The sequence below is a fragment of the Canis lupus genome, chromosome 1 (assembly GCF_048164855.1).
Source record: "Canis lupus baileyi chromosome 1, mCanLup2.hap1, whole genome shotgun sequence".
Taxonomy (NCBI): Eukaryota; Metazoa; Chordata; class Mammalia; order Carnivora; family Canidae; genus Canis; species Canis lupus.
In genome coordinates this window covers 120,427,724-120,447,047 of record NC_132838.1, presented here as the reverse complement: position 1 = coordinate 120,447,047, position 19,324 = coordinate 120,427,724, and the positions used below count along the sequence as shown (strand labels likewise).

At 49.1% G+C, this 19,324-nt stretch overlaps 1 long non-coding RNA gene across 1 annotated transcript in view; it reads right to left on the bottom strand.

Annotated features, from left to right (window-relative positions):
• Positions 1–5,531: 5,531 nt before the first annotated feature.
• The window catches only part of LOC140608052 (uncharacterized), a 50,067-nt gene continuing 36,274 nt past the window's right edge, over positions 5,532–19,324 (bottom strand). The window contains exons 2-3 of the long non-coding RNA XR_012010010.1: positions 7,931–7,976; positions 5,532–7,083 (exon numbers count right to left, since the gene is read on the bottom strand). This is a non-coding gene — a long non-coding RNA (uncharacterized lncRNA). The remainder of the gene's footprint in view (positions 7,084–7,930; positions 7,977–19,324) is intronic.

Genomic DNA, 19,324 nt, shown 5'->3' with positions numbered 1-19,324 from the left:
GTCATGATCTCAGGGTTGTGAGATCAAGCCCTCCATTGGGCTCCATGCTCAGAGGGAAGTCTGCTTGAGATTCTTGCCCTCTGTCCCTCTCCTGCCCTCACTCTCTCAAATAAATAAATAAATATTTTAAAATTAACAACTCTGAGAAGCTAAAATACAATATGGCGATTATAGCTAATAATACTGTATTATATACTTGACAGTTGCTAAGAGAGTAGATCTTTAACATTCTCACCACAAAGAAGAAATGGCGATTATGCAATGGGATAGAGGTGTTAGCTGATGCTATGGTGGTCATCATTCTGCAACATGTGAGTGTATCAAATCAACACGCTACACCTTAGACACTTACATGATGTTATATGTCAATTACATCTCAATAAAGCCCTCTTTGCTGATATTTTAAATAACAATACAAGTCATTCTTACTATTATTATAGTCAAAGCCTCTAGTTTGTAGCTTTTCCTTGGAATTGCTAGGGATGGAGATAAAATATCATCTCAGAGATCTTCAGAGAAGGAGCTAGAGAAATAACAATGTTCTCTATAAGCTGACGAAATAGGTCCCTCTTTACTCCCATGAATACAGTCAAGAGTAATTATTTTGGTGTGAAAGACTGATGTTCCTTCAACAAATGCTCATAAAGCACCTTCCAGGGTGCCATGACCTATCATAGGTGTTGGGATGGGAGTGGAACCAGGTGACCCCAGCCACGGCAGAGCAAAAGGAAGTGACTACTCACGGGAATGAGCCAAGTTCTTGGCAAAACAGCCTAGTGAACAAACATTGGTCTGCATCAGACAAACAGAGAAGGCTTCCCATACAAAAATGCCCTGAGTGGAACAGGAGGAATAAGATCTGGGATGAGAGGACCCTTCCAGGCAGAGGGAGGAACAGGTGCAAAGGCCCAGAGATGAGTATGTACTTGGACTCTTCTGAGAAACCGGAGCATTGCAAGCGACAGAGGTCAGTCCCTGGGCCTTGGCCTTCGCCATTTGGGAGCCTCTTCCAAAAACCAGAGTCTTGGGATGCCTACAGAGCAAGTCCTTTCCCATTCTTCCTTGAGAATAAATTTGCCACCATTTCTCCCTTGGGCTCGTTGAAGGAGCTAGGCAAAGGGAAGGAAAATTCTGAGCTGATTTATTCAGACACAGAAGCAAGTTAAGAAGCTTTCTTTCTTCACATGTGCTCTTGGAATGACTCTTCCACTCAGTAAGACTTTAAATGACTGCCCCATGACAGGATCTGAGTAGAAATGATGCTACCACCTACTGCATAGATATACATTTTTCTCTATTTGACTGGAAGAAGGCCAAACACCGCATTGATCTGCAACCAACCCAGAAGTACACTGGGGAAGTAAATGGAAAGGTGCCCAGGAAAAACAAATAATCCCTAAACAATGGCCTCTAAAAGGAAGAAGGACATGTACTCTAAAGATCTGTGCTCAGGGATTGTGTTCAAGTCGACTCAGATAAGCCTTGGAGCATCCACCACTACATACAAACACACGTGTTCCAGATCTAAAAGAAAAGGCAGGGAATTTGGGGGTCACCGAGGAGTAGTGACTAGGAGGGCAGCAAGACCGTGAGGACAAGTCCATCTGGAGGCCAAGGACAGTAGTCTGCCCAGGATGCAAGGGCCACTCTCACTCACCATGCCATGTAAGGTCCATACCAGGTAAAGTGCTTCCTCATCAACACAGCGGAAGAGTGGTACAAGCCATCCACCAAGCCCAAGACGTGGCCCCATGGGGCAAGGTGGCATCAGGGAAGGCAAAGCCATTGTGTGAACTAATGAAAGCCTGAACAAGCTCTTAGGATTCAGTTTAAGTCAGATATCAGAACAAAAGAGCTCCTTAGAAGCCAGGGGTACAAGTCTTCTGATTCCCCCACTAGTCTGTAGAATCTATGGTAGAGGCCCCACGTCCCATCAACCCCACTCCCTGGGTGAAGTGGATACACTTTCCCTACCTGTGCATCCTCCTTCCAGGTAAACAAAAGCCCAAGATCTGAAGCAACAATAGGTGTTTTCCTGCCACCTATTGTCCTTAGGAGACGGTGGCTTTAATGGAAGAGACAAACTCAACCGTGGACATGCAGTGATCCCACTAGAGTCTCCTCCACATCAGTCTGTGGGAGCCACCCCGGATCTCTATACCCTACGGCAGGCCACTCTCACATCTCCCCCTGCCTGTGCCACACACTGTCTTTCACTTTTCTCAGTAGCTCAGAGACATGTCTGGAACTTCCACAAGGCTCCTGTCAAAATGTCGGGCTGCTAACTATTAAACTTTATTCTGATGTCTTGCTTTTCGGGAATAATTACTCTGTACCTAAAATGTTGGCCTGTTTACTGCTTGTGCAAAAAGATGACAATAAAATCAATGTTGCACAATTCCCCAAAGTCCATCAAAGTCTTTCACAATGTTAATGGATCGGTGGGGCTAAGAGGTGTGAGCTCATGCTGGCCTGAGCGGATGCCCGGCTCCAGCGAGGGAATGTTCTTTCTTTTATTGGCCTGATCACCCTGTCTGACAAATTCATTCATTCTGAAAAGCTGGCTCAGACCCTGGGGTGAGAGCAGGGGTGGGATGGGGACAGAAGTGGTGATTGCAGATTGACAAGTACATGATATCACAAGCCTGTGAGCTGGCAGGCACTTACAGGGACTCGAGCATCTACCACTCCAATTCCATTATCCAGAGACAAGGACACAGATCCAGAGAGGGGGAGTGATCCACCCAAGGCTCTACAGCCAAAGAGCCGTAAAGTCAGACCCAGAAGCGGGTTCCTACTCTGAAATTACATCCACCATTCTGCTCTCAGAGTGGAATCATTTTTTCTTTTTCGTCTTGTGGCATTCCCTCTTAGAACATAGACATGGCTCAGTCCATTAGGCATCCAACCTTGGTTTCAGCTCAGGTCATGATCTCAGGGTCTTGAGTTTGAGCCCCACATCAGACTGCATGCTCTGGAGGGTGCTTGAGATTCTCTCTCTCTCCCTCTCCCTCTGCTCTTCTCCTGCTCGCATTCTCTCTATATATCTCTCTCAAATAAATAAAATTAAAAAAAAAAAAAAACATGGTCACGGACATGTCTAGAGCAACATGACCCCTATGGCCAAGAGGGCAGGCTCTACTATGGCTCCTTGTCATGCAGGTTAATAAGGTTCAAGCAAGGCTTCCATGCTCAGAGATGTTTCAGGGAGGCTCTAAAACTTCCCCTTGTTTGCAGTGTGTGCTGGTAGATCAAAGGTTATAAGAAGTCTTTCAATCAACATCACATCCAGGGGCACCTGGGTTGAGCATCTGCCTTCGACTCAGGGCATGAGCCCGGGTCCTGGGATCGAGTCCTACATCGGGTTGCCCAAAGGGAGCCTGCTTCTCCCTCTGCCTGTGTCCCTGTCTCTCTCTCTCTCTCTGTCTCTCATGAATAAATAAATAAAATCTTTTCAAAAATTAAAAAAAATAAACAGCATGTCTAGAGTGTCCGTGAGTATGGCACTTTGGTGAGGGGAGAGGTGCAGAGTATGGGTTGGAGAACTCATCTCAGTGAGCACTGCACATTCACTCGTCACCGCATCGTACTTGGTTGGGATGGTGATGGCTGTGGAGCTGCAGGAACCAGTGTGGGAAAGGCTCTGTGGAACTAAGTCAGGTGAGGACAAGGAGAAGGAGGAGAGTGGTGCTAATAGACCTCACTGAGTCATTCAAGGCCCCCGTGGGGGCCGGGGCAGTTGGAGCAGTCTTATCCTAGCGTGTGGATGGGGCAGGAGTGGGCTACATGAAAGAAAGCCAGGAGCAGGGACATGGAGTGGAGAGAGACACGGCACAAGCTGTGATGGAGCAGTCCCCCCGGTCCATCCAGTGTAGGGTCACATGTGACCATGAGGCATCCAGGGACAGTGGAAGGCAGGGGCTGGGCCACAGGGCATTTGGAAGGACCAGCACTTCCCTGGGACTGATGCCTCAAATGGATGCAAGGTCCCCCAGTACTGGGGTGTTGAACAATTTTTGAAGGGAAAACTTCACGTGGCTTGCTGAAATCTGTCATGAAGCCTGCTTCCTAGATTCCCTTCTCTTTTACTCAGAAAAACTCAATTGAATCAGGGAGGCATGATTCCCCGTTAGAGAAATCATTTCTCCTTTCCTCTGGTGGGTTAGATTTGTTTAGGTGTTCACTGATCCTATACTTGATTAATCACCCCTGCTGCCTTTTCCCAGCTCCCCGGTGGGGCCGTGGAAGTTGCTGGGCTCCAGAAAGTCATAAGGGTACATTAGTCCCATGGCCATGTGGGGACCTGCTGCACCTTGGACCACCACGCCACCATTTCCCATTTGAATTTCTCCAAAGCTCCCTGGTAAGAACAAACCTGTCCCAAATACTTGTTGCGGACTCCTCTGTGAACATAGCCCCACCACCACCACCCATATACTCAGCCGCACTTGAACTAAACCCTCCCGCCTGCCCTCCTCCAGTGGAACTGGATGAAGGAGACTCTCCGGGGGAAGCAGGGAGAGAGAGCCCACCAGGACCAACAAGAAGAGGTGGGAGCCTTGAGTAAGATGGTGAAAATTGAGTCCAAGACATTAGGAATGAGGGATGGGATGGAGAAGTAGAAAGAGGAGAGGGAAATGCATATTTAGTGAGGGAGAGAGAGAGAAGCTTTCCATTGCTCCCGCAGTGGGTCCCAGCTCCGGGCATCCATCACCAGGTGCCTGATGGAGAAACTCTGTCCCCTTACCTATGACCAGTGGCGATGTTTTTTCAACGATTCCACAGGAGTCAAAAACCCAACAAAGCGCATCGCGGGCGCTGTAAAGGGAGCATGCTGCTCGTGTCTGTGACCACTGTATGCAAAGCTTGGCATTAGTCACAGCCAGGCCGGCTGTGACAGGCCTGAAGTGAGGGAGATTAATGCGAGGCTGGGGCACTTTATTATTGTCATTCTGTTCTTTCAGACTCTGCCTCTGACTTTCAATTTTGCTCCAGAATTAATTGTCTGCTCCCTACAGTATGACTGATGGAGAAGGATATGCGTAGCCCAGGCACCTGGCTCTGGCCTTGACAGTCTAAGGCCCGGCGCAGGATGTATTGTACGCGGTCAAAGCAGGGGACAGACGGGCATCTCGCAAAGAATTGGCCTGCGCCACACCTGCCTTCAATCAGATGTGACCAAAGACCATCCTTTGCTAAGAATTACCTTTGCTTGTAGAGTACCTAAAAACATGCCCATGCTCTTGTTAAGGACTCACCCTGGAGCCCAGAGCTCAGTTGGTTGGTGGAGTCTTTCCCAGCCCTGCGGTTCTCTGATTTTCTTCCTGTTTCTGGGCAATAAATTCGAAGTGCAGCCTCCCAGGTCCCAGCCTTCCCAGATGTGAGCATGTTTGCGAGCACATTACATACAGGGTCTCTGACAATAGGAAGGCAGTGTTGGCACCAGTTTCCAGTTGAGTTAAATATTCACCTCTTTTCTCGTTACCCCACATCATCATCCCTCTTTTCAAAAAAAAAAAAAATTATTTATATATTTTATTACACATTTAAACCAAAATGTCTCTCTCAATATAAAATCCTGAAAGAAGTCTCCAACCAAATAGCCATGTTCTCTGCTGTTGAAGGATTTGAGAGCCCAAGGCGGGCTTGTTGAGCCGAGAAGTGAATGGATGAATTCATGCAAAGTGGTGATCCTAAGCAGAATGAAACATAGAGAGGCATATTTTGTTTTCATAAATAAATAAAAAACCCTCGGAGTCATTTTTCAAGCCAAGTTCAGACACTAGCCATTGTTCTAGACCAGCAAGCCACATTCCCACTGCAGATGTGTTCATGGAAAGTTCAGTGCGATTCTTCTTTTTTTTTTTATGTTAAAAAAAAAGAGATATTTACAGGCTTTACAAGGAGGAAGGGAAGTCATCGTGGAATATATTCACAACATTCACCTCCATGCTCTGGTCTGGATGTGTGTGGTTGGGACTGATTTTCGACCTGAGGATTACACGTGGCCGTTATGATGCATGAGATGTGTGAGTTTTTCTGGCCCTTCCCAAATAAAGTTTTATTGAAGGGGCAACCAGTATTTCCGAGGCACCTCTTCCTCTACACTGGATCCGATTGGCACCTGACAGGAGGGAAAACCAGCCAATAAGGGAAAGGCAAGTGTCGATGAGCTGAGAAACGTTTTAAAGCCTGGTTTTCTGTAGAACCTTCAGGAGTTCCTCCTAAATACGCCGCCTGACTATAACCTGCAATAAATTATTACAGCTTTAACTCATCTGGTACTTTCATACGATTACGGTATTATGTTAAAGGGTACAGAAATATATAATATGCTCAACTGTCTCCACAGTTGATACCAGAGGGGAAATTACCACCACTCAGTGAAGAAGATCCAACCTCATTACATTAATGATTTATCACAATGGGAAAATGTGAAAAGTAACTAGTTGCTTTTATGAAAAGAGGCAGCTTTTCCCACTGGCAACTCCTGCAGGCTCTCGGAGAAGAAGGATTTAGAAGGAACTCCAGACGGTCACGCTCTCCCACCCCCTTGCGGATCTCCCTCTGCAACCCGAAGGAGAAGGTGTGCGGGCAAACGTTGGAATATCCTTCAAACTTGACATTAAGTATTCAAATGTTACTTAAGCAAAGTGTGAGCAATTAAATTAATCAATCTTCCCAGCCATGTACAGAACAGATGTTCAATAAATCCTCTTTGCTTACAGTGAGGGGGGAGAGTCCACTTTTAACTGTCCTTCAGCGATGACACTGTTCAGGCGTCCTCCGCCAGCCTCCTGGGCCACCGGCAGGCACTTCTGCTGCACTTTCCTTTATTATAAATAACAACAGGCCACCTGGCCTACCTGCGCTACCTGGGAGCCGCAAGTTTAATGATCCTTCCGACGCCAGGCTCTACTCTCTCCTGATCCCGGGTAATGGGGCTGATGGGAAAGGCGACAGAGTGACGGCTGGCAGTGACGGATGACTTCTGGCCATCTTGTGCTGCTGACAAGCGGTGAATATGGGCCAGTGTTGCAGAAAGGTCACGATCAAAGTATTTGCTTGACTTTCAAAGTTTCTCTGCAAAAACAGGCAAACAAGCCAAAACCATGGAGACTTCCAACAAGGGGGAAAGCACCAGTCTCGTTCTGGGGGTGAGGGGGGGTGGGGGGGCTGGGGACAGCTTGGTCTCAGCTTGGTCTCAGCACTAGAAGATAAAGAAAAGAAATGAGTGGCCTCAATCAGAAGCTGTGGCTTCCGTGGGAATAGGAAGCCAGACACTGGGGAGCAGGAGCCCTGCGTTCTAGGCGTGAGTGGTTCCCAATGAGTAACTTCACCCCTGGGCTTCTAGGGGCAGAGAGGGGAGCCGCTCAGTATGTGATTCGGCCTCCAACCCTCAGGTGGCCATCCTGAGTCTCCCTGCCACCCTACCGCATCACCCCAACCCCATCGGTCCTCTCGACCTGCTGCCCAGGTTGCCGATCTGCAATTCATCGAAAAGCTCCACCCTCGGATGTGCCAGCTCCCCAAGACGGCCAGACCCGACCTGCCCACCGTGGCCTCCCTAGCTAAATCCCTTGTCCTATAGGGGAGCGTGGGAAAGCACTGGGCCCCAGGCCCACAGTGCCACTCCCTGCCCCAGCCTCAAGCCCCTGACCACGACCCGCCACAGTCCACGAGGCCACTGACATTCAGAAGTGGCGGTTACAACGCCTGCCCTACAGATATATAACTTCAACCTTTTGAAGGCTGCCTTTCCATATATGGACTTTATCCACATTTTAATGAGGCTTTAAAATCTCCAAGATTAAGCTGGTATTTTATGTAGAACTGCCTGCTTTTTATGATATCCTGACATGTTGTACAACATTTGGCGACTATATTGATCCTTATAAATTCAGCATCTATATATATTCATGAAAAGTACCTTTTCTCCCCATTCGGGCCACGAGATGATCCAGACACACATTTCCCTGAGTGGAGACAATAAAACCGCAATTGTCATGGTTTTGAGCGTACACAATGTTTCAGTGTTTTCAAATTAAACCCCTTTTACCATCTGCTTGCAAAGTCCTCAGTGAGGAAATGACAGTGTCTTTCCAGGTATCGGATGGTGTAAATGCCCCTGTTTCTCCTTCAGGTGAGCCTGTGATAAATCCTGCGGGGCCCAGAGAGGGCTTCCTCCCGCGTGGGACATTATACATCTTCATGCCCTCATGTTTGCCCGACCACAGAGACCAGCCTCCCCGAGTTCCCCTGTGCCATTTCACGCTTTTAATCTGAAACAAATGATGGCAGGGGGGAGAAAAAGCATTATCACCTTGGCGAAGCATCAGGAGTATAAAAAAATAAAAAATAAAAAAAGAAGAAGAAGAAGAAGAAGGAGAAGGAGAAGGAGAAGAAAGGGACTATGGGCAAATTCATCTTGAGCTGCTACAATCAATCTCTCACCTAAAGAAATACACAATAACTAGGCGGGAAAGAGCCAAGATTTATGACTTAGAAACATCTACACTGACCAGCATATACCTAGTCTTCTTGGCTCCCTCCCTACCCGAATGGCTCTCTCTAACAGTTACAATGATAAACTGTCTCTCCCTACTGTTTTACAAGTACATTAGCTTTATTTAATGAGATCTCAGAGTAATTTAACAGATGTATATAGGACATAAGACTAGGAAAACTCTTGCTACTTGGGTACTTTTGCCAAGGTATTCTAGGACGGCTAATCTGAGGTGTAGCTTTATGTTCTTTGCAAAAGTATTATTCAAATTTTCGGGAGGCTTTTAAAAATGATTTTTAATAGAAATATTATATGATGATCGACGAGCGAGCCACCTGCCCATGCACTTGCATTCAGCCCATCCAAAGCCAGGATAAATGGGCTTTCAGAAATCACGGGGACTCACTTACATAGTGAACTGTCATGAAGAATGTCACTGTCAGAAATTAATAAATCTGTAAAAAAAAAGTCTCCCGTTCACTCACCTCCCAGAAGCAGTAGGGACACCCGGGTATGAGGAAAGGAGAGAGGGCGGGCACAGGGAGAAAGAGGAGGACCTCCCTGAGGGAGACGGGAGGCTCGGCCAATGTCACACGCTCCCGCAGAGGAGGGGACCCAGGCTGGTGTGGTGTAGGTGTCCCTGCCGCCTCGTCCCTGCGTGCTTGCCAGGCCCGCCTCCCCCCCACACGCTTCCTGGCCAGCCTCCCTCTTCCTTCCTTGACATCTTGTACCATGCAGGGCTCTGGTTGCTGCTAAGGGAGAAATGGCAATGGTATTCACTTTTTAAAAATTGCTTTAATAAACTACCAATTAATAAGCGAGACAAGGAAGCCAGGGGAAATTACCTGATCGTGCTTGAAATAAAATTAAAGGGGGAGGGGGACTTTTTTCCTCCTCATTTTTCCAAAAGCGCGGGGATCCTGCTCTCACACACCAGGGTTGCGATACTCAGAACCAAACCCTCCGAGACAAAAATCCATACAGCATGGCACCACACACTCATCTCAGCGTCAAGTCATCCTCACTTTCAAAGTGGAGTATTTGGTTTGCTCCGTGATTATAAAAAAATAAAAAAATACATTGAGAAAACAGAACAACAACAACAAAAAAAGGCAACTTAAAACTTCACTTAATGGCCATACCGGTTCTAATTGTGCTTGTGGCTTTTTTCTTTTAAAAACATGGTTTTCTCCATGATTATAAAAAAAAAAATACATTGAGAAAACAGAACAAAAAAAAAAAAAGGCAACTTAAAACTTCACTTAATGGCCATACCAGTTCTAATTGTGCTTGTGGCTTTTTTCTTTTAAAAACATGGTTTTCTCTATGATTATAAAAAAAAAAAATACATTGAGAAAACAGAACAACAACAACAACAAAAAAAAGGCAACTTAAAACTTCACTTAATGGCCATACCAGTTCTAATTAATTGTGCTTGTGGCTTTTTTCTTTTAAAAACATTGAACTATCTTAAAAAAAAATAAAAATAAAAAAAAATAAAAAAAATAAAAAAATAAAAACATTGAACTATCGGTTGCCTTTTATTGAAACATTTTATGTTTTTTAATCCTTTCAATTCTTTGTAGGTCTAGTTGATATTTACCATTCTGCAGAAGTGTTCCATGCCCCTGTCCCAGAAGCCTGGTACAGTCCCTCACAGATGGAGTCCCCGGGAGAGCGCTCTCACATGGGGTCACTTCTGAGCGCACAACACATAACGGCAGGTGGGTATGGATTAAAGCATGTGCCACGTGTGTCTCCATTCAAGGCAAACACATGCAGCATTCTCCATAATATAATTTTTTTTTTTACCGTGCTAATGGCTCCTTATGAATAACTTAAGAAATCCAATGTGGTCTTTTTAAAATACAGCATTCATGGTGAGCAAAAAAATTTTGCTCAAACGAAAGGTTCTGGAACTTAGTGGTCACCCTACGAAAACGCAATGGGAAATCACAACACCCCAGCTCACTCTGGGGGTGCAGGGCTTGCAAAGGAAGGGGAAGAAGGAGAGATGGAGGGACAAGCTGACAAGTTGAGGGGGCGGAGCCTACCAATCGGGCAAGAACAAATCTGTTGCATGAAATTTCATTTCTTGAGAGCTATACATCAAGTCGGATTTGTTTAATGAGGTTGGCACCAGAAAGATGTATAGAACATGTCAGACACCCGGTACCAATGCGTAGTGGGGGAGAGATAACATCTCAGGCTCTGACCACTCACTTCGTCTTCCAGCCAGCTTCTCTATCTGGTGGCTCCTTGGGGAATAATAAATGAGAGGACAGAAGGAACAAGGAGCCAAATAATGAAAAACACACACACAAAAAGAAAAATTATAACATCGGGGAGCAAAGTAGAGCCAGATTTACTGACCTCACAACTACATAATCAAGAGAAAGTTATCACTGAAGAAACTTTTCCTAAGCGGCGTGATCTTAAATAAAACAGGGAGTCCTGTGAAATTTACAGCACTTTTAAGATATGCAAATTGAATGCAAGGTATAGACATAAGGGTAATTAATTGTAAATCTAAGAATAATGTTTCTTTGTCAGGCTGTCTCCATGTTGTGGAATACATTCTAATGTGCCTTAACTTGGAATATTTTTTTTTTTTTAAAGGCTGATCTAATTATAAGATGTTCAGAATTTCAAAATACTACTTATTCTTACCATTTAATTTAGCGGCTGTAACGTTTAATAACAGAATTCACCGATTGTGTGAAAAATATTTTAATCTTTTGCCACGAGAGCGCTGGGCTTCCAAGTCCAGGCCGCCGGGGTCCGTGTGCAGAGAGGACGCCACCTGGAGAACCTTCTGCCCCGGGTCCCGACGCGGTGTTGGGTTTGGATGATCCGAGCCACCCAGTTACCTCGGTGCCTCTCCTCACCCTTTGGCTCATGCTGCCGGCTCTCGTGGTGATTTCTCTGGGATGTTGGGAACAATGCGGCTGATTCGCATGCTTCACATTTAGCTTTCTCCTTCTGCCTGCGGATGAAAACCTCTGACATCCCTTTAATGCAAGTGGTGGGCACATCCTGCGAATCGCAGTCCTCCCTTATCCACAGGGGATGCATTCCAAGACCTCCTGAAACCACAGATAATACTGAAGCCTGGTATATTATGTGGTTTGGTTTCGTTCTGTTCCTATCCTTTCATATCTATGATAAAGTTTAACGTCGATGTTCGGCACAGTAAGAGATCAACAACAATAACAATAAAATAGAGCAAGTATAACAATATACTATAATAAAAGTTATCTGAGCGTGGTCTCCCTCTCTCTGTCTCTCAAAATATCTCATCGTACTGTGCTCGCCCTTCTCGTGATGATGTGACATGGGCTGAGATGCAGAGACGTGAGCGATGTAGGCGTCATGACTTGGCATTAGGTTCCCTGACCTTGCGGGGACACTCGAGGTTGGATCATCTGCTTCCAGACTGCAGTTGACTGCAGGTGACTGATGCCACAGGAGGTGAAGCCGTGGATTCAGGGGGAAGGGGGGGGGCTGCTGTGTGATGGGTCCCTAGAAACTCCGAAGTGTGAAGGCGGGAGGAGGAGTTTTCAGATCGAGGGAATCTGACACGTGGCTCTCATCAAGAAAGTTCTGCATCAAGATGCCCTTGGAGAGACCCGGGAAGGAGGGGCAGGGGGAGCTTCCACGTGGTGAGGAGAGGTGAGGGCTGGAGGGAAAGCAGCCCAGTCCTCTGATGAACCCCAAGCATCCAGCTCAGAGGAGTGACTACTATACGGAGGGGATGTGGTTGCCTCGTCCTCTGAGGTTAAAGACAGATAAACTCTCTGGAATCCCATCTCCTGTCCCTCGGGAAACAGCTGATCAAGAACGGACCAGGCAAGGGCAGATGGTCCGGGTGGTAGCAAGGTATGGATGGAACTGGCCCAAAGAAGAACACCATGAAAGGTGGAACTGGGCTCCTGGGCTCCAGACTGGAGCATTCTCGATCTAGAGCTCTGCACTTGGCGGCCAGCGGGCCCTACTGCCAGGACAATGCTCACTCCTGCCTCTCCTCTCGCTTTGCTCGCTGTTCTTTATTTGTTGTTGTTTTTAAAGATTTTATTTATTTATTCATGAGAGACACAGAGAGAGAGAGGCAGAGACGCAGGCAGAGGGAGAAGCAGGCTCCCTGCAGTGAGTCCAATACGGGACTCGAGCCCAGGACCCTGGGATCACACCCTGAGCCAAAGGCAGATGCTCAGTCGCTTTCCTCCTGCCTTCTCTGGCTTCTTGTCTTCTGTTCAACCTAAAAAAGAAAAGAAAGGAAAAAAAGAAAAGAAAAGAAAGAAAAGAAAAGAAAAAATAAAAGAAGAGAAGAGAAGTAGAGGAGAGGAGGGGAGGGGAGGGGGGGAGGGGAGAGGAGAGGAGAGGAGAGGAAAGTAGAGGAGAGTAGAGGAGAGTAGAGGAGAGGAAAGGAAGGAAAGGAAAGGAAAGGAAAGGAAAGGAAAGGAAAGGAAAGGAAAGGAAAGGAAAGGAAAGGAAAGGAAAGGAAAGGAAAGGAAAAAGGAAAGGAAAGGAGATGCTCCCCAAAGCTCTGTCCAGGGCCTTCTCCTTCTCCTTTCTCTCTCCTCTCATCACCATTCATGCAGCCCCAGCACACTCAACAACAGTGCACCGGGGACTCCTGAGTTGAAATTTCCAGCCCAGACCTTCGAGACATAGACTGCTTACAGCTTCAATGTCTACTCCTGATGACCAGGCTACATCCCTGGTGGTGCTCCCCTGCCTGGAACACTTGCCCTCCCCCCCCAGATGATTCATTCTCAGGCCTTGGGTCAAGGCTCAGTCTTGAGTTTTCTCTAATCACCCTATCGCGCAGCCGATGCCTCTCTCGTTTCTTTGTCTCATGTTCCCCTACTTACTTCTGAAAACCATAACAATATATATTCATTTAAATCTGCATTTTCTGCTATCTGTGTGATCCACTAGGAGGGGCTGGGGGTAGGCAGGGCTGGGGGAGGACGTAGGATCTGTCTGCCACTCCTCTGCTCGTCCTGCTGCCTCTGGCCTTTTGTGTGCCAAGAGCGAGCTCTCAGTGGGTAACTGGTGAACCACGCATGGTCTGTGCTTGCACCGGGGGGGGTCACAGACATTCTGCAGCAGATCCCACGTCACCCTGTGCAGATTGCTTATCCGCACACCTTGCGTTCACCTCTGGCCACCTGGGCTGAGCCACGCGATGGACCAGAGAGGGACCGTGTGTGTAGCAAGGGCCTTGCAACGTAAGCCATCCGAGGCTTGGGTTAAGGGACTAAGAATACTGAGCCTGGAGAAGATGGCTAAGTAGTATTATAGCAATTATTCGACAGAGAGTCTGGAAGAAGGAGGATTTCAATTGCCGTGTACAACTGCAGGGAGCTCACTTTGGCTGTGCGAGTACAGGGGCAGTGTGGGGTGGTGGAAGGAGCCCGGAAGGCCCCAGAGAAAAACGGCCCTGGGCTCAACCTCAGCCCCACTGGCTCCCTGGTGGGATGTTGGGCAATGACTCCAGTTGGCTGTGACTCGGCCCAATTCCTCGTTGAAAGCATTTAGCAACATGTGTGCAAAGTCCGTAGCCTTCAGATGTTAAAGAGAGAAGATAGACATCCCCCAAAGTCTTATCCTTGTGGCAACAGTGAGATTCCATCAAGATTCATTGATGAATCTAATATAATAGTCAAGAATCTAATCTAATCTAGTCAATCTAACAGTCAAGAATTTCTTGACTATTAATTCCTCAGCAGCTCATGCTGTAACTCGAGGCTCTGGCACGGTTGAACCATTCCCTGCCCCACCCCCTCAGGTATGTTTGGGATTCACCAAGGGGCTATCTTCCCTGTCCTGAAGGATCATCCGCCTGCCGCTGTTGGCCTTGGTCACGTTGAGTCCACTTAGCCCCAGGTACTTCCAATAAATGGAGGTCACCCCAGACATTCATCCCGGTTGCTGGAGTTCTCAATATTCATGCTCTAGAACAGCTCTTAGAAGGCCCAGGATCAACGTTTCCTTCCCCCAAAAACACCATTAAGAAAATTAAGGACAAGCCAAAGCCTTGGGGAAAATAAGCACAGTACACATATCTGACAAAGCGCTTGAATCCATAATACGTAAAGAATTCTGACAAGTCAATAATAAGTTTTTAAAAATCCAAGGATCTAAGGTACGAAATGAGCAAAAGACCTGAATAGATACCTCCCACACACACACACAAAGAGAAACAGAAACGGGCCACATGCGCATGAAAAGATGTTCATCGCCGGTCATCAGGGGAACGCAAAATAAACCCACAGGGCGGTACCATCTATACCTTGCATAATGGCTAGAATCGAAGACACGGGAGACCCCAAATGTGAACCAGGACACAGGGCGATTATAAGGCATACCTGGCCCGTGGGGATGCAACACGGAACCATCACATTGAAAATCTGCCATAGGGGATCCCTGGGTGGCGCAGCAGTTTGGCGCCTGCCTTTGGCCCAGGGCGCGATCCTGGAGACCCGGGATCGAATCCCACATCGGGCTCCCGGTGCATGGAGCCTGCTTCTCCCTCTGCCTGTGTCTCTGCCTCTCTCTCTCTCTGTGACTATCATAAATAAATAAAAATTTAAAAAAAAAAGATTTAAAAAAAAAAAGAAAAGAAAATCTGCCATAAAGTCAAACACACACAATCTGACCCAGAAAATCCCACTCCTCGTGATTTCTTTATTTTTAATTGTTCAACCAAAAGACATATACACAAATATTCAAAGCAGCATTAATCCCATGATACCCCAAAACCGGAAACGACTCCGCGTCCACCAACTCAGGAATGAAGAAAGCGCGTTGTTTTACAGTGATACAACGAGAAACCGTCCAGAAACTCAAAAAAAAAATTTTTTTTAATGTAACTACAGATAATGTTCAACAATGGAAGAACCCCAAAGATGTCATCACGTTGGGTCGACCCCAAGAGGATGGAGCCTGTCCCCTTTATGCGAGGAGCTAAAGCAGGTGAAAGCAAGAGACCGCGACAGACCCTATGCCAGCGGGCGGCTCGGCGAGGAGGGGCCGGGCCCTTCGAGTTGGATGTGGTCTGACTCCAGAAGCGGGGGGGGGGGGCTTCCTGGATGCCAACACTGGTCAAAACCCGCCAACCCCTACGCTTAAAGTCTGTGCCTGTTACTCCATCTAAATCCATTTTAATAAAGTTGAGTAAAATAAATGGGGGGGCAAGAAAAAAATGAACCGAACACCCCTCCGCACCTTGGATCATGAGCGGTCTGGAAAGGGGTGCCCGGGGATATCCTGGGACCCAAAGTATTGGGCGCCCGGCAGAGGATGCCTGTAAGGTCACGTGTGTGACCCTGTTGTCCCCCAGGTGCCCCCAGGCTCCCAAGTAGGCGGGTGTACTTCGGCCCCCTCTGTAACTCAAGGCCCAAGAAAATCAGTTCATGCAAAGAGAAAACGGAGCAAGGAGCATCCTGCCAAGTACCCCCAAGAGGCAGCGACCCGGACTGGCTGTAAGGTCACTCCCCTCCCTTGGTACCGATCCCCCAAGGAAGAACCACAAAGAGCAAGAAGGCCCGGACCTGCCTGTGTGCGGGGCCCCGACGGCTCCCTGCAGCGGAGCCCACAGAGGCCCAGAGCACCGGCTCCCAGCTCAGCAAGTCTTGGCTGCACCGCCCTATTAGCCGCGTGACCTCGAGCGAACTCCTTAACCTCTCTGCGCCTCGGCTAACCCATCCCCAGGACAGGTAGGGTCCCCCCCCAACCCCTGGGAGGCATAAAGGGCTTCCAACCTCACCAACTTTAGCACATCTGTTAAAGGGAACACAGGGGGAATCCCTGGGTGGCTCAGCAGTTTAGCGCCTGCCTTCGGCCCAGGGCGTGATCCTGGAGTCCTGGGGTCGAGTCCCACGTCGGGCTCCCTGCATGGAGCCTGCTTCTCCCTCTGCCTGGGTCTCTGCCTCTCTCTCTGTGTGTCTCATGAATCAATAAATAAAATCTTAAAAAAAAAAAAAATTAACGCAGCCCATCACGTGATGGGGTGAGCCCTGGGTGCTACTCTATATGTCGGCCAATTGAATATGAATAAAAACAAATAATAATAAAAATAATGAATAAAAAATAATGAATAAAAAATAATAACAATAAAAAATAAAAAATAAAGTGAGCTCAGGAACGTTAGGTAGCACTGTCACCCCGACAGAGAAGTCGGGGATTGGGAGGGAGGCGGAGGGCTAGCGAGAAAGAGAGAGGGGATCGACTACGGAGAGGAAGACGCAGCTGAGGGTGCAAGGGAGGCCTGAGACAAAGAGGGAGGCGCAGGAGAAGAAAGGACCTGCATTCGGGGTCCTGCGGCTGGCCCCCCGCGCTCCCCCCGCCGCCGAGCATCCCTGGGACGTGGTTATTTAGAGGGCGCCGGGATAATACAGTGGGAGACAGGTCTGCCGTGGAACTCGCACAATTTATCACCCAGGGAAGAGCCACTAATCTTTTGAGGAAACAAGGTATTCACAGTTATTTAAGGCTAATATTTATGCATCGCCACACGTTGTGAGCACAGCCCAATCCCCGTCCTCCGCGGCCCAGATCCGGGAAGGTCTTGAGCGGCGGCCTTCCATATTTTAAGCCCCTTCGAGAAGCCTGGCCCAGTGGCCTGGCCCAGCTGTGTTAGCAACTGCATCTGCACAGCGCTGTGCGCACCCACGGCGCTAAGGCCAAGGGCAGGCCCTCCCCAGCTGGCGGACCTGGGGGGACGGCCTGGCGTGGGCTTCCGACGGCCAAGGCCCAGGCCACGGCGGCGCTCTGCAGCGTGGAATCGATTATTCAAGCTCCGAGGCTTCTGGGCGTGCATAGACTCGGGCCCGGCAGCCCGGCTGGTCGGCTTCAAAAGTCTGCACCTCGGGAGGTGCGGGGAACAAAGAAAAATGTGGGTGCGGAGGGGGGGCGACTGCCAGCGGCCACTAGGAAGAGCCCTGGCCCCTGCGCATCCCACCGAGGACCCGACTTACCGACCGTGAGCCCAGCAGCTTCCCAGAAGAAGCGGTTTCTTTGCAGCTTAGGGGTGTTAAGAGGACAAGGTGAGCTGCTGCAACCCTTTCTGGATGGAATTGGAGATGCCGACCTGGCTCCCCGAGCCCAGTGCTCAGGGGTCCCCCCGACCGCCCCCAGCCCTCCCTCCCCTCCCCTCACCTGCTCCTGCAGCTCCACTGCCCCAGGTTCGGATTGTCTGCCCTGTGGCTCATGCTGGAAGCACCCAGAGGCCCAGGCCCTCCTCTGAGTCACCCTAGTAGCATAAGCCACGTGGAGGGGCGCTGGGAAGTGGCTCGCCAGGGGGTTTGGGCAGGGGCAGTGGGGAGGCTGCCCTGGTCCTTCCAGAGCCTGGCCACATACTACAGTCACCTGTGGAGGTCTCCAGGAACCAGGGGCAGGGGGTCCCCCGGGCACCAAGGGCAGTGGATTCCCCAGGAACCAGGGGCAGTGGGTCCTCCAGGCACCAAGAGCAGTGGATCCCCAGGGACCAGGGGCAGGCGGATGAAGTTTTGCGTGCAGGAGGTATATTAGGGACGGCTCCTGGCAAGCGACACGTGGGACAGGGGGAACGGAAAGAGGAGCGGGCCTCGGGAGGAGCAGGCGGGCCTCACGGGCCAGCGATGCCAGGAGGACTCTTTACAGGGCTCTGCAGCTAGCACGGCCCTTCAGCACTGTCCAATTGTGGTCCACGCTGGGGGACGACGTGACCCTGAGTAAGTCACCTGTCTGCAGCTGAGGCGACCCCTGAAGGGAGGGACAGCTGAAGGCCACCTGCCAGAGATGCTCCCAGCAGGTGAGGCCACACTCCACTGAGGGGAAAAGTGGGGGAACACATCCCAGTGTCCAGCACAGCCCCTGATGCCAACACGGTGACACTTCTCCTCGCCTGCTATCGCCTTGGCACAGGGAACCCAAGGTGTCTGGGCAGCACTTACAGCTTATCCTTGCCCTGTCTGGTGGCAAACCCAGAGCTGTGGGGACACACTCTCCCCCGGTGGGTTAATAGGAGTGATGGCAGCCAGGATACTCCGGCTTCTACCCCAGGGCTCCTGGGTCCATGACTTTTTATTATGTAGGAGGCACATATAATCATCTATGGGGATGAAGCATCAAAGAAACATCTTTGAATCCAAGTATGTTTCACATCCCGGAGGGAGGTTGGTGATGGGTCACAAATTGTCACCTCCGTGCCGGTCAGTGACTTAGCTGTGCCTCTGACAAGCCATGTTAACAGACTGTTAGGCCAGCAACTTCTGGATGGCACAGTATATATGACATGACCAGGGGCTCCATGAGCATGGGCCCAATCCCAGACTTCCTCTGCTATGGGGGCGGGGGTCTCCTAGCCCAGTGTGATAATCTGTGGGCCCCTATTCCGGTGGATCGAGTGCTCTGTAGTGAATCACTTGGAGAGGGGAAGGGCCCCCATGTAATCGACTTGCCGACAGGAATCCAGGAGGTCTTCCGGAGAGAGGGTGCTGTACCGGGGACCCGGCATTGGCCCCTATTGCAGGAGTAGCTAGATTGGCCTTGGTAAGTGGGAGCCCACGCTGTTGGGCCCATGAAGCACCACCATCCCTGCCCCTCACGTTCTATTGGAGTAGACGATGACAGTTGATGCATCGGGGGCTAACATCAGCCGCTTGACTTGGTTTGTCCACGTGATCGCTAAGTGCCTCTGTGAGGATGAAAGCTTACCCTCGGGCATTAGGATACAATACCAAGATCTCCAAACTTGGCGCCTACTCCAGTGCCCATCCGCCACTCCACCCTGGTTCTCCTAGCCCCGGGCATCCACTCTTTCTACTGCTA